Source organism: Astyanax mexicanus, chromosome 10 (genome assembly GCF_023375975.1).
Source record: "Astyanax mexicanus isolate ESR-SI-001 chromosome 10, AstMex3_surface, whole genome shotgun sequence".
NCBI lineage: Eukaryota > Metazoa > Chordata > Actinopteri > Characiformes > Acestrorhamphidae > Astyanax > Astyanax mexicanus.
This window is the reverse complement of record NC_064417.1, coordinates 29,260,877-29,275,525: the sequence shown is the minus strand read 5'-3', so window position 1 is coordinate 29,275,525 and position 14,649 is coordinate 29,260,877. Positions and strand designations below refer to the sequence as shown.

The following is a 14,649-nucleotide window of genomic DNA, read 5'->3' as shown; positions in this document are numbered from 1 at the left end:
AGGCAGGATTTTGACACAAAGCGCGTCTAAATAAGCAGGTGCTTGTTACCCTGCAGGAGCTCGAGTTAGCCAGCGTTAGCAGGAAACCCCGCCAAGTTGTGGGTGCATTTATGAGGCCGGGGTTTGGCGCTGCTAGGCCTTTCCCTGTGGTCCAACCGCTGGTGGTCCACCGGAGGAGGGAATATAGGGGTACTGTCCTGCATGCACGGGGTGACTAACCCCACACTTACAAAGCAGAGGCAACTTGAAACCTCGTGATTCAGCCCAGACAGTTTCTCAGTTACAAAAAAGTCAGAAGAGCTGAAGAAGTTGGATCTTCAGTCCTCTGATGCTTTGGCACCTCGCATTTCTGCAACTGGACAAAAAAAGTTCTAAGGTCCCAAGTGGATAACTTCTATGGCAAAATACAAGCTTATTTCCTACAAAATACCTTATCAGTTCCTGGTTATGGGGCACAATTTGGTGATCTCCTGCTACAGTATATGAAAAAAAGTATTGGGATTCCTTAGAAACCTATTGTGAGGGGCACTGAGTGGTCCAGCAGACTAAGCCACTGTCACTATGATCTGAGGATCACCAGTTTGAACCCCGGATCATGCTGTATGCCATCAGCTGCCGGAGTCTGAGAGAGAGGACACACTTGGCCATGCTCTCTCTGGGTATCGAAGTTGGATTGCTGCACTTTCTTCCAAGCCACCCCATTAATGCAATTTTTACAAGAGGCTGTGGCTGACTTCATGTGTATCAGAGGAGGCATGTGCTAGTCTTCCCCCTCCAAGTGTTGTGGGCATTACTATTACATAGTGATAGGGAAGTCCCAGTACGTGGGTTGGGAAATTAGCCTTCTAAATTGGGAAGGAAATGTGATAACATTTGAGTTTAGAGTTTAGAGTTTATGTGCTTAATAATACAAGCTGAATTTCTAGCATTAGCATTTGTTTGTTTGTTTGCTTGTTTTCATTTGTGTATCTGTCAGCTACATGTGTTTTAAGCAGCCTTGCTCAGGTAAATTCATGATTATAATAGCTCTGCTAAGGTCAGTATATCCTGCTTTTTGGCCTGTCTGCAGGGATATTAAAATATTGAGTGTATGCAATTTCAGTGGTTAAAAAAAGTGGCAAAATTAGAACATGCTAAAAGCTGTATTTGGTATTTGGCCTTTGGTCAAATCGTTAATTTTGTTCTGCTTCAGTTTAAAAATATTTAATAATATATATTCGGTACACAATAATATTTGCAACATTTTTTAATGTCGTTACCCTAAAAATGTGGTGATATTAGATTATGGTCATATGGGCCAAAAGGGTACAACTTTTTTGCTGTTTGCTGCAAAAGGGAAAATGTACTTAAATCCTGGATATATGGAGTGCATTATTAGTATTATGACTTGTTGGATCATTGACTTCTATTACATCTATTATATATCTGGTGAATATCTCAATTAGAGGTGAGCACGTATATTTGTGCAGTGTGATACCCCCTAAAGATTTCATACAGAATACATGCCCATGCAGTCACATCAACTGTAGCAATTATTTGGGTAATAAAGCAGGTTAAACTGCAACTGAACAGGCGTTTAGCTCAAACTTGAGAAGTATATTTAAATAGTTGGGTCAGATTGAGGTCAGATCATGCTCTCACTACAAACTAACTGCTTAGGACCACCACCTCTCGCAGGTCTCATTGTATTTGTGTTGGTCTGCATTGATATATTGTGATATTATTTTAGGGTCACATTGTCCACCTCTTATCTTTAGGTTTTTTCTCTAGTCTTTTTTTTCTAAATAGTAAGATAATTAGGTCTAAGTTTGAGCAGGTCTTTCAGCACTGCAGCTCAGAATTTCCAAAAATGGACATTCAAAATTGAATAAGGACTTAAATGCGCATTCCTCCATTACACATAAAAGGTCAGTCGGTGCGAGAGCTGCAGTGGAGCAGCGATATCTGATAAATAAAGAGCCTCTTCATTTCATCTATTTGTGCTGGCTGCTGAAGCGTCTGAGAGTGGTGTTGAGGAGCTGCCTGATGGGCCGTTTAAAGCCTGGACTCCAGAGCGCCTCCGCTGCCGCTGCTGTCAGGCAAGAGAGAAGACAGCTTGAAAGGCAGCTTTAGCAGGCAGCAGGGCGGCGTGATGACAGACACGGGCACTTTGTTGGACGCTCAGGGCCTAATCTGCTGTGTCAGTATACTCTGCAGGTTTCAAAACACACTGGACAGGCAGGCGGGTGGGTGGACGGGGGGAAGAGCATGGGTTAACGAAGCTGGAGACACTGAGGAGGAGCGGATGGCGGGCGGCTCACGGATCAGTGTTCCACCTGAAAGGGACCGGCTTGGCCTTCGAGGCCGTGGCACCAGGGCTGTCTTGCTGATTAATGGGGCAGCAGATGAGAGACAGCTGCTAGAGTGCAGCTAGACACATGGACACATGAAGACACGGACAGATGAGGAGCAGGCTGCAGAGGAGAGCTTTCCAACTGCAGTCCCGGAAGGTTGTGGCTCTAGGCTGGTAACAGACAGTGGTGTGAAGGATTAGCACAAATTAGAGGTGGGCAAATCGATCCAAATATCAATAATATCGATACCAAATCTAGTACTGATACTGAGCAATACTCAACTAAAAAGATCAATACTCAAGCTTTTTTTCTCTCCCAAACGCACTGATTACTGCGCACACAGATTCATCAAAGTCTACTCTTTTTAAGAGTAGTGCTGTGCTGTCACCACCAGAGTGTATATATATATATATATATATATATATATATATATATATATATATATATATATATATATATATATATTTTACTCTCTGTTTATTTAAGAAAAAACAGAATTGCACTGAAAGGAAGAAAATTCCTTATTTTTTATTGTTTTTCCTAAGAACAATTCAAGTGAGGCGAGAATTCTTATTTTATTTTTGTATTGTGGTTTCTCCTTTTGGTATCACTTTAAAATAAGACTACTTTTATAAAGGGTTTATAAATGGTTTACAATTAGTTTATTAATGGTTACTAATTAGGTTGTAAATGCCTTAAAAATGATTAATAATCAGTTATAACACATATATAGAACAATATAGATGGCAGTGGGTTCACTATTTGGCAAACAACAGGTCATTGTTGCCCTTTCTATGTATGTGTTATAACTGATTATTAATAGTTTTTAAGGTATTTACAACCTAATTAGTAACCATTAATAAACTAATTGTAAACTCCTTTTCTTCCTCAAAAAAGATTTATGTAAGGCAAGTTCAAATTTAAGGTTAACTTTGTTTTGTTACTGTTTCCTTGTTTCCAAACAAACATGTTGATTGCAATAATAAAATATTTTGTTGTCATGTAAAATAATTGGTGAAAATCTATCTATCTAAGTCTTTTGGATCTATGAAGCTTAAATATTGAAAAGTATTGTTATCAGTATCAATATTGGCAATAATCGCCCACCTCTAGCACCAATATTACCCTATTTTAAGGGAGTTTTCTTACCTGTAGATTGTGTAGAAAGATCTCTGCTCCAAAATCAGTTAATACAGGAAGTTTTTTTGCTTGAAAACTTTTCCCCTTTGGTTGGATTTTTTTTTCACACATCTCTTGGTGCAGCTGTACAGCTATAGCTGAAAAAAAAAAACAGCAAAAGCAAACCACCTGGCCTTTTTCACCTCCTCGACCTGAGCATGAACTTCAGACCAGCTTTTACTCTCCACTCCAGCAAAAGATGCTCCAAATATGAGCTGCTAACGCATTCATTTCCCTTTATAAAGCTACGAATCGTCTCTCAAATATGATGTTTTTTGTTGTTGGTAAAGAAGGAGATTCATTCAGGACAGATTCATTCACATGATACACAGATGCAGGTCACTTATGTTTGTGAATGTGAAAAAATTAAATAGCCAAATTTGATCTGAGCAAAAAAATCAGATTTGAGCAATGTGGCTTGTAATGTGAATGTAGCCTTAGAGTCTTCTTCTCTGTGCATTACAGACAGACATTACAGTGCCTTACAAACAGCATTCTTACATTTTTGTTCATCACTGGAGATAATTCAGGTCTGAAAGGGTTAAGAAATCTTTAAAAAAGAAAAAATAAATATATTTTTGCTTAATATAAACATATAGGTCTCTATTTTAAATACATCTATATTTATTTTTAATTTAAAGGGAATAAAAGTCAACTTAATCAGAAGGGATTTGAAAAGAAAATAATATATTTCACACATTAAAGCAAATATTTGCCTCAGATTTGCGTCACTTCCCCTTAGAAATGTGAATGGTATCCTAATAGAACAGTTCATAACTCTTAACAGTCAAGGAGACTCACTTGCCCGCACACGTTCAAGCACTACCTGCCGCAACACACCTGATCAAACTCATTAGCTAATTATCGAGTCTTTTATAAGCTGAATTAAGTGTTCCAGACCTGGAAAGAAGATCAAAATCACTTCCGCAGATCTGTTACAACAGGTATTGTAAAGCTTACAGTAGATACTGTAGAGACAAAGAGAGGCTGGACCAGGGAACTGATACCCTGAGTGACAAGCCCATGACACAAATCACCATAGCGAAGGCTAATCGAGTTAGCCTGACTGCTTCAGAAGATTGAATTAAATTGGCCACAAAGAAAGCAACAGAGGTTTTGGACGGAGAATCGCAGTGTCACATGTGGCGGGACTTCTTTTTCTTTCTTTCTTTTTTAGTAGAAGAGGAGGAGGGCTGGTCAGGGGTATCTGTTTACCAAGCCTCAACCCCCCGCTGTGTGTCACAGCCCGAGCATCAGCGCTAACAACTGCAGGCATCAGCCTTTAGCATTATCATCTCCAGATAAAGAAGACACATTCCAGAACCGTGAGCTCTGTTTGGTCTATCTGACGCATCACTGAAAACAAACATGATCCTACTGTAGAACTGTAGGGGGGGTTGAGAGGTAAAGCTACTATCTAAATCACATGATGGCATGAGATTAAACTCCTGATAACCTGAATCTGACCCTCTGGTCTCTCATACATGGCAAGGGGAAGTGGAACTATTTAAAATGTGTCATTGCTGCCAATCAGTGGACAGAGGTGTGTTGTGCAGTGTAATAACTGTACATTGAGTTTGTTGAATAAAAGGTTTGTTTCTGTTATGAATGGGAATTTTAACCCATTTTAACCCAGCCTCCCAGTTCTCTGGGGTCTTGGTTTCAAGTCCCTATCTGGGTGGTGTTTATGGAGGTAAATTGGATAAACTAATTGTGTTAATGAGTGCATGACTGTGTGCCCAGACATGGATTGGCACTCCATACTGGGTCCATACATGTCCTCAGTGAACTCCTCAGTGCCCGATGTTCTCCAGGTGAATAGTCATTTCCAGTTGAAAGTAGAGTTCGCTGTATGCGATTGGCTGCCGGCGTTGGGGATGAGGTGGGTGGTGGTAACTATGTATCTTACATCCTGATTCTACTAATGCTGTTATTTATTAAACTCTTTTTAAATACCCTTTATTTCAAATAAATGAAAGGATAGATGGATTGATGAGCAGATGTTCCAATACTACTAGTTTAGGGCTGTCACTGTTTATAAATATATAATTTATCTCAGCCGGTACACAACCGACCTTCAACATTGAAATGTGGTTGAAATATATATGACAAAAAAGTCTGTTGTTGTTTCAACGTTGAAACAATGTTGAATCAACATTTAATGGTTAATAGTTGTGCAAATGTCAAAATTTAACGTTGAATCAACATAATGTCCTCAACCTGTCCATCACCATAATTTCTAAAAAATGGTTTTACTTCTATTTGCAGTTATTGATTTTTAATTTAACACCATGTTCATGTTCTTTTTGTTTAACTGTTTTAGTGTTTTTGAGATCAGATGTTGAATCAGATTGGTAGTGGTGGGTAACTTTCTTCATACTCAGATTTACTGCAGTGATGTAAGTTTATTGTTAACACTTAGGATTTATTGTTAACACCATAGGATTTTCAAATTTTAGTGAGCTATGGTTTATTAAAGGCTGAAATGTTGAAATGCCATCTGGGATTATACTAAGTGAAATACAGTTCCACAACTCCACATAGCACCTCATAATATAATTTATATAATATATATTAGCCATATCAAGCACCCCCACTTTTTTTGTAAACATTTAAACAGCTCTTGATTTTAGTCCTTGTTTACTGTGTGAATTTCTGGTCCATTCATCCAACTCCTGACGACAGAGCTCTTCAAAGAGCACTTACTCTCCTAACACCTCTAACTAACTAACTACTTCTAACCTCATTTCCTTCTTCCTCTCCTTTCCCACTATTTTCCCTTAGCCTCCTTCAGGCCCTGCCAAACTTCTATATCCTCAATTTGCTAATGAACAATCATTATTAGTAAATTGCTTTGGGTAAAAGCGTCTACTAAATGTAATATAATGTAAAAGTGAAGCTCTCATGTTTTCCAGTTTAACAGTCATGGTCAGGGTCTCTGCTTTGTTGATGCCCCACCAAAGAACGTGTCTTTAAACTCCATGTTTGGAGCACATTTTCTGTGGGTGCTGCCCAGATTTACAACAGGGCTTCCCCACCATCATCCAGCAGCCCCAAACATGTGCAGCTCTGCCAATCTCCACCCACTCACAGCGGCCCCTGAAGGCCCTGGGCAGTCATCTGGTATCTGACAGCACTTAGCTATCAGGTTAACTTTACCGGACTGGTACCGATCTTCCTCTCACTCTCTCTCTCTCTCTCTCTCTGTGTCTTCCTTTCTTTCTCACTTTCTTCCCTTCCTCTACTCTTCCTCTCACCCCTTCTCTTTCTCTCTCTCTCTCTCTCTTTCTGGCACACTCCCTCTCCCTCGCTCGCCCCGCGTTTGATTGCCATGCCACTTCCTCCATCATTTCCATGTATCCGAGGCGCGGTGCTGTCGGGCTGTTTGAAGCTCGCCCTGTGACACCAGCGTGGAGCTTCTGAAGCTGCTGAATCTGCCTGGGCTTCAAAGCACCTCCAGCGCCACAGACTGGGAGGCCTCCTGTCCATAAATCCTGCCCCAGAATCACAGAGCCGCATCAAGATGTCTGAAACAAAGCGGACCGGCGGGACAGACATGCTTTTAACTGATCTCTCGTAGAACATATGCCCATATGGAAGTCTGTCTTTCTGCACACACGCGCTCACACACACACATACACATACACATACAGTACACACCAGTAGCGTGCAGTTAATACAGTGGGTACCCCTTCTGCAACCACCCGCCCTGCCCAGTCAGGCAGGCTATTACTTAGTTTCACGTTGAAGCGTAGCCTTTAAAAAGGCTTTATAATATAATATGACACAATATCTGTCTTATTTCCATTAAAGTTAGCTAAATATTTAATTAATCCAGCATGCGCGCTCCGGTTTACGACACTGAATCTGATTGGTTAAATTGTCCTTATGACTTGTCTAATTGATTCATTACTACACCCTTCTCAAAATCAGGAGAAGGGGCAGCAGGCACGTGGCCAGAAGCCATTTTAAAAAGCTTTGATTGGTCAGTAACGCTGTCAGTCAGATAAGAGTCCCATAGCAACTGAAAAACACAGACTAATGCATTGAATTAGTTGCTGTTTTTTTTATTTTAGTTCATTTATAAAATAAATGCCTACACTTAATTATACTATATATTTCCTGATTAAAAATGATGTAATTATTTGCATGCACTTTTTTGTCACCCCTTCTCTGAAGGGTTAAAAGGGCCTCACTGCACACCACTGGTGCACACACTTACTCAGACTCATCAGACTCAGACCCATCCTCAGTAGATCAACTGAAATCCTCAACAGTCCTTGTTGTAAAATACTACAATATTGGCATTTGTAACTAAAAGAAACTTGCACATCATTAATGCAGGCTGATGTTCCTTTTTTGAGTCACTGATGATCTATAAAATGAGGGAGATGAGCAGTACATCTTCTCATTGATGCATGAGGAACTGTGTTACACCCCATTTAATACACTGGAGATTGAAACAGGTTTAAATAGATGGATGGACGGACATACTGCTTATCCATTGTTTCTTCTAAAGGTTATTGCAATATATCTTATATAAAGTGCTTATCCTGCTTGTACCACCTACATAGACAATGCCTTTCCTTGCATTAGATTTTTCTGCTCCCAAAAATAATTTCCCTATTAGTGCTATTTCTGTACAAAGAATTGAAAAGCTGTGTGAAATGGGTGCAACCTAAAGAAGGTGAAAGTAGCAGAAGAAAGATCTCCAAAAAGATATTTAAAGGTTAAATATGTTTTTGTTCCTGATAATTCTTTATCTAGTACTAGTGCTGGGCAGTATACCGGTTCATACGGTTAGAACCGGTTTAGAACCAGTATGCCTTTTTTTTCACATACTTCCATTCAGCTAGGGGCACAGTAGAGCACCCTGTAGAACAGCGCTGCCAAAAAAGCATGCAGCTTGCTGGATAATGCTAGCCTGTTAGCATAACAAGCTAACATACTGCAGTAATTGAAAGTAAGAGTAATGAAACTGCACAATCGATCCACAGCTTGCATAAATGCTCTTCTCGTCCCCAAGTTTAGCGCAGAATCTGTCCTGAGTGTGGAATCATTTACTCAGCATAATAGATAAAACTCCCTAAAACACTGGATCCAAGGAATTAACCTATTAAATATATTAATACTGTAGCTTGAAGGATAAGTTTAATGCGCACTGAATTAAATTCATTTGTTAACTGGAGAAAGAATGGAATTGCGACAGGTTTTAATACTGTAATGCCTTTAATGGCTTCAATAATAACATTGTAAATTGATATTAAACTTGTGTCTGAGTTGTGCAATAGAGCTTTTGAAAAAAATGTGTCTTTTAAATACTTAAACACTGAGTATTTAAGGTCCAAAGTAAGCCCAATAATAATCAAAGCCTTAATGTAAAAGCCTTAATGTTTGATATTATATGTACTTCCTAATAGTAGGGTCAAAAACCTATATAAAACCCAGTCATGCAATTATTAAATAAATAAATGAGATAAAATACTATGACATATATTTTTGGTCATACCGCACAGCACTATCTAGTACTTGAATTAGACTGAACAGACAATGATGAGAGTTAGAGGATGATGATGATGACGATGATGATGATGATGATGATGATGATGATGATGATGATGATGATGATGATGATGATGATGATGATGATGATGATGATCATTGATATTTAGCTGGTCAACAAGCATGGAAAACCTTCTTGACCACTACAAAAAGCATCACTACTGTGGTTCACCAGTATAACCACCACAGACAGACAGATAGATAGAAGGGTGGATAGTTGACAGATGGAAAGATGGACAGGTGGAAAAATTTATGGACAGATAGACAAAAGGATGGATAGATTGGCTTTATTGTTGGATGTACTGCGTTCAAACATCTAGAGGGGAATTCTAGAATTTTCTAAGTGCTGGATTTGTTTAATCAGAGTAAATACATGGTGGGCAATTCCCTGGGCATGCTGAGAACGGTAGTTTGTGGGAAAAACAGAAATCACACTGTTAACGGAGAAGACTGGATTAGAGGGTCCGAAAAGCTACATTTTTGCCTCAGAATTAAAGGGTTAATGCGAGGGTAATTCAGTCTGCTGAGCATCCTTTTTATCTACGCTACGACTCTGCCACTAAAGCAGTGTGTCACAGAGTGTGTGGAGTGTGATTCCATTGATGTCAAGTCCCCAGTGTGTTGTGGGTTGTGACACTGGGAGGTCTGACAGAGGCGTCCACCATGCGCTCGCTCTCTCTCTCTCCGTATTTCCCGGTACAGAACTGCGACAGCACACAGAGATAAAAGTCCCCGGGGACACTTAAATGACAGAGAAGCTGAGATGCTATACCCTTCATCACTCTGTTTCTATTGCAGTATTTTGTATAGAGCATTGCAGTTACAAATCAACAATTTGTCGACGACATTGTTGATTGTATCGACTGATTTTTGCAGCTCTAATATATGTCTTCAATGCATTTTTGTTGATCTTGATATTGTCCAATAATAGAGAATTAATTTGATTTTGACAGACATTATTAATTGAAAAGAACACCCCTAAAAAATTATATATATATATATATATATATATATATATTTTATATATATATATATATATATATATATATATATATATATATATATATATATATATATATATATATATATATATATACACAGTACAGGCCAAAAGTTTGGACACACCTTCTCATTCAATGCATTTTCTTTATTTTATGACTATTTACATTGTAGATTCTCACTGAAGGCATCAAAACTATGAATAAACAAGTAGAGTTTCGTACTTAACAAAAAAAAGACCTGGCCTCCACAGTCACCGGACCTGAACCCAATCCAGATGGTTTGGGGTGAGCTGGACCGCAGAGTGAAGGCAAAGGTGCAACAGGTGCTAAACACCTCTGGGAACTCCTTCAAGACTATTGGAAAACCATTTCAGGTGATCACCTCTTGAAGCCCATTGAGAGAATGATGCCAAGAGTGTGCAAAGCAGTAATCAGAGCAAAGGGTGAAGAAAAAAAAAGTTATTTCACGTATTTTGTTAAGTTTCATAACTCCACGTGTGTTCATTCATAGTTTTGATGCCTTCAGTGAGAATCTACAATGTAAATAGTCATGAAAATAAAGAAAACACATTGAAAAAGACTTTTGGCCTGGACTGTATATATTAATTAAATATTAATTACACTTTATAAGGGTGTAATTGCTGTATGATGCTGTTTATTATCGATAAATTAGAATTGGTGTAAAATTTAATTAAAATTAAATAAAATAAATACAAATGTTGTGATTGTTGCCATTCAATTGTTGGCTCCATTTCCTTACTATCTGAGTCTTCTCTGGTGAGAGACAGGGATGAGTTCGGGATGAGTTTGAAGACGAAGCTGGGTGATTACTTACCCTCCAACAGACTGGAGACCCATCCAAGAGCTATTCTTTCTTTGTGACTAATGGTGCTGTTTATATGGACAATTCTAGCCAGACACAGCCAGTCACCATCATTACCACCCACCGAACACGCTGTCCACTGTGGATGGTAAGTTTAGCTTTCTAAGTCTCATTTCTGATACATTGTGACACATGTGTGGATCCACCTGCACGCACTATCAGCCCTCAATCCAACTCAATTTCCAAACAATTTCATTTGCCTTGCAGTCTAAGAGCAAGCTGACTAGTGTTCAGTCAACCACACTCTCAAGATAGCACCTCACAACTTATACAGGTGTGGACATGTCAGGTTACACAACATGTCCAAATATTTGAGTGGAACTGTGTTCTCTGGAATAATGATGGAGCTCCATCCAGTACTATTGGATTGGAGGAGTTGGAGAGTTGGGGTTAAGGTGGGGTGATGATCATCCAATATTCTGACTATTCGAACTAATTGACTGAATACAATCAAATCCTGACAGCAACCCTCCACTACTAGAATCTACTAGAATATCTTTCTTTGACAGTACATAAAATTACTCCAGTAAAAGCGGGTCAACTCTTTATAATACTCTTGATTGCATAAGAAACTGGGAATAAAAAGGTGTCCCAATACTTTTTGCCACATAGGGGTGAAAATGGCATTGGCTGATCCTTTGATGTCTAATCTGCTGTGTATATGTGTGTTTGTGTGTATGTGTGTGTGTGTCAGTAAGTGACTATTTGTCATCAGGGGGGTACAAACACAGAACATGCCTAATGAAGAGAAATATAATTACCATTATATTAATAAATATTCTACAGCAGCTTTCAGTGATTAAACCAACACTAAGACACCTTAGCCCTACCACTTATCCCTCTGTTTTGCATGTGCACATCTAGGGATAGGGTGTCCTGATTCGTGTTAGGCTGGAGAAGAAAGGGTGAAATGTCCTTCAAACAGAGATTTTTCAGATGCACACTCAATACAGACGGATGTGAGAATCACTGGAAATATAGTGGCACAGGTGACCAAAGAAACTCAAAAAATTAAGTAACCACTAGCTATAGTACCATAGTTTAATGTGTACTTAGTGCTGGGCGGAATGGCCAAATATGCATTTCATATAAATATAGGGTTTCAGCAGACAAACAGCTGAAAAATGTAATTAATAGGCCTTAAAAACAGATACGCCAACAACTAGAACTCAGCTTCCTTTTCAAATCGAAATATTTTAATTAGTTCCATAAACACTATAAATGGACCTAAATACTTAATGTTTGAGTATTCAAAGAGATACAGTATTTCTCAAAAGCTAGATTGCACAAGTAAGACAGTATTAAAATCAGCCTCAATTCCCTTCTTTCTCTAGTTAACAACAAATAAATAAAAATCAGTGTGCATTAATATTATCCTTCAAGCTATAGTACATATATATTTAAACAGCTATAATTACTTTTTTATTTCACTGGGATAAAAACACTCAAACAGTGAGGAATAGCTGCAGGAACTCTGTTGCGGCGCTGTTCTGATTTCTCTTCATTCTTATGATATACTTTAATTCTCTAAAAATTAGAAATATTAGAGATTTAGACTACATGTAGGAGGACATACTTTACAGTGCTTAAGGCTTCATAACTCACTCTCACTCTTTAGACAAAAGTATTGGGACACCTGCTGATTCATTCATTGTTTCTTCAGTAATTTATGTCATTAAAGATTTAATCCTGCTTTTGTTGGAGTAGCTGTCTCTACTGTCTCAAATATATATATATATATATATATATATATATATATAGGATAGAGCTCTGTCATCATTCCATAGAACACAGTTCCACTGCTTTACAGCTCAATACTGGGAGCTTTATACCCTTCCATAGCCCATGCCTGGGAAAAAGTGACAGAAGTGTCAGTATCTTTATTTCAGAGGAGGATGGGTTCCCCTTTTGAGTCTTAGTTTCTCTCAAGGTTCAAACAGGGGTTTGGACCTGGATCTCTGTAGAGCTGCTTTGTAAAAAGAGCTATAAATATATTTGAACTGAACGGAATTGGAATAGAGCATTACTGGGAATGGTAATGGATGTTGCTGTACACTGACTTTTACAGCAGTATTTTTTTTATTGCCTGCTTTTTCTGCTCTATTTAGAGTAAGAGGTTTTAATGGCATTACAGGAGCACAGGGCAATATTTTCAGCTCGAACTTCTGAGTGAAAGCTTCAGGAATGCACTGTAATTTAATTCCAGCACCAAAACAAGCCTTACTTTTTCCCTCTCGCAGCTCTCGTGGCATTTTCCTGGATGGCGACCAGCGGCTCCAGGTGAAAACACTTCGCTCCAAGAGGGAGAATTTTTGAAGGGGGGAAAGACAAAAAAAAGAGCAAGAAAAATAACATTAATTTGGGTTCAGTTTCATTTTTCAATTTCCATAATCTTTGTCGGTTCTGGAGCAGGCCAACAGGATGTGACAGTACCAGCCATGAACGAGAGATGCCGTCCAACACGTGCACACACACACACACACACTCAGGCTCACACACACTCAGGCTTGCACTTTTGTGCACTCCATTGCTGAGGCGGCTCCAGTGGGCCAGAGGAAATGGAAAGCTGGTTCTCCAGGGAGTCTCCCCGAGCTGAAACCCGAATGAAGCGGATGAAAAGGACCTTGTTCGCACTCAGAACTGCGAGAAAGCTGAGAGAAACATTCCTCAAAAAGTTTTAAGCACAACCTCTCTCACTTTTCAGGCCAGGTCAGATTGAGGCAGCTTGATTTGAAGGTTATGAATGTCAGCTTTAGCTTTTTAAGCCAAATGCACTTGACCTTTAGATCTTAAGAGCTTTTGTTCTTAAGAATAAAAAAAATAATTATATTATTGTATTTATTTAGCGCTTTTTCTGAAAGCTCAATTCATTTTAAACCAACAACTGGGGTGCAACAATATATTGATATTGCAATATATTGTATTGTTTGTATATTAATCGTGTTGTATTGATACGTGATATTTTATTGAAACATAGGCTCTCTAAGCTCCCTAATGCCAGGTTCACACAACATGACTTTTTGAGTGGTCAGTCAATTGTGCTGTTCACACTACACGGCTGGTTGTGCTGTAATCCTGAATGCTTCAGTTGTTGAGACTTTCACACTACATGACTTATCAGCAACACAGTGTCACGAATTACACGATTTCTCATCATGGGAAATCGAGACTCACCTGGCTGCTCTTCAGAAACTTTAGAATTTAATTTAATTAACATTATTCTACTTCTAAAATAAAAAAATATTCAGAACAAATAGTTCATATTATAATATTTTTTTTAGCTTTTAGCTTCAATAACCCCTACTCATAGAGGACTCACTCACTGGCTCCCTCTAGAGTTTAACACCATTTACTTTTTTTTGTGAATAACAATTTATTGGATTCACAATAATTACAACAATCACACACCAATATCTACACAATCACTACTCACAATCATGTACAAAACTGGAGGAAAACAAAAAAAACATCCCTTATCCCTCTTTTAATGTGATCCTTTACAAACCAAATAGCATCTGTCCAGTTACTAACAGTTCTTGAAGTTGGCTTATGAAGTTTGGCTGTAGACCACTTCAGAATCAAAATGTCCAGAAAATACTGTAACTAAATGTTCCTTAACTGAATATAAGGCTAATAGTATTGCTTTAAAATAGCACTTTATCCCATCAGAATCTTCATTTGTATTAGTTGC

General features: G+C 38.6%; 1 protein-coding gene across 1 annotated transcript in view; it reads left to right on the top strand.

Moving 5' to 3' along the window:
* Positions 1 to 14,649, top strand: part of fgfrl1b (fibroblast growth factor receptor like 1b) — a 62,017-nt gene that overhangs the window by 18,687 nt on the left and 28,681 nt on the right. The window lies entirely within an intron of this gene.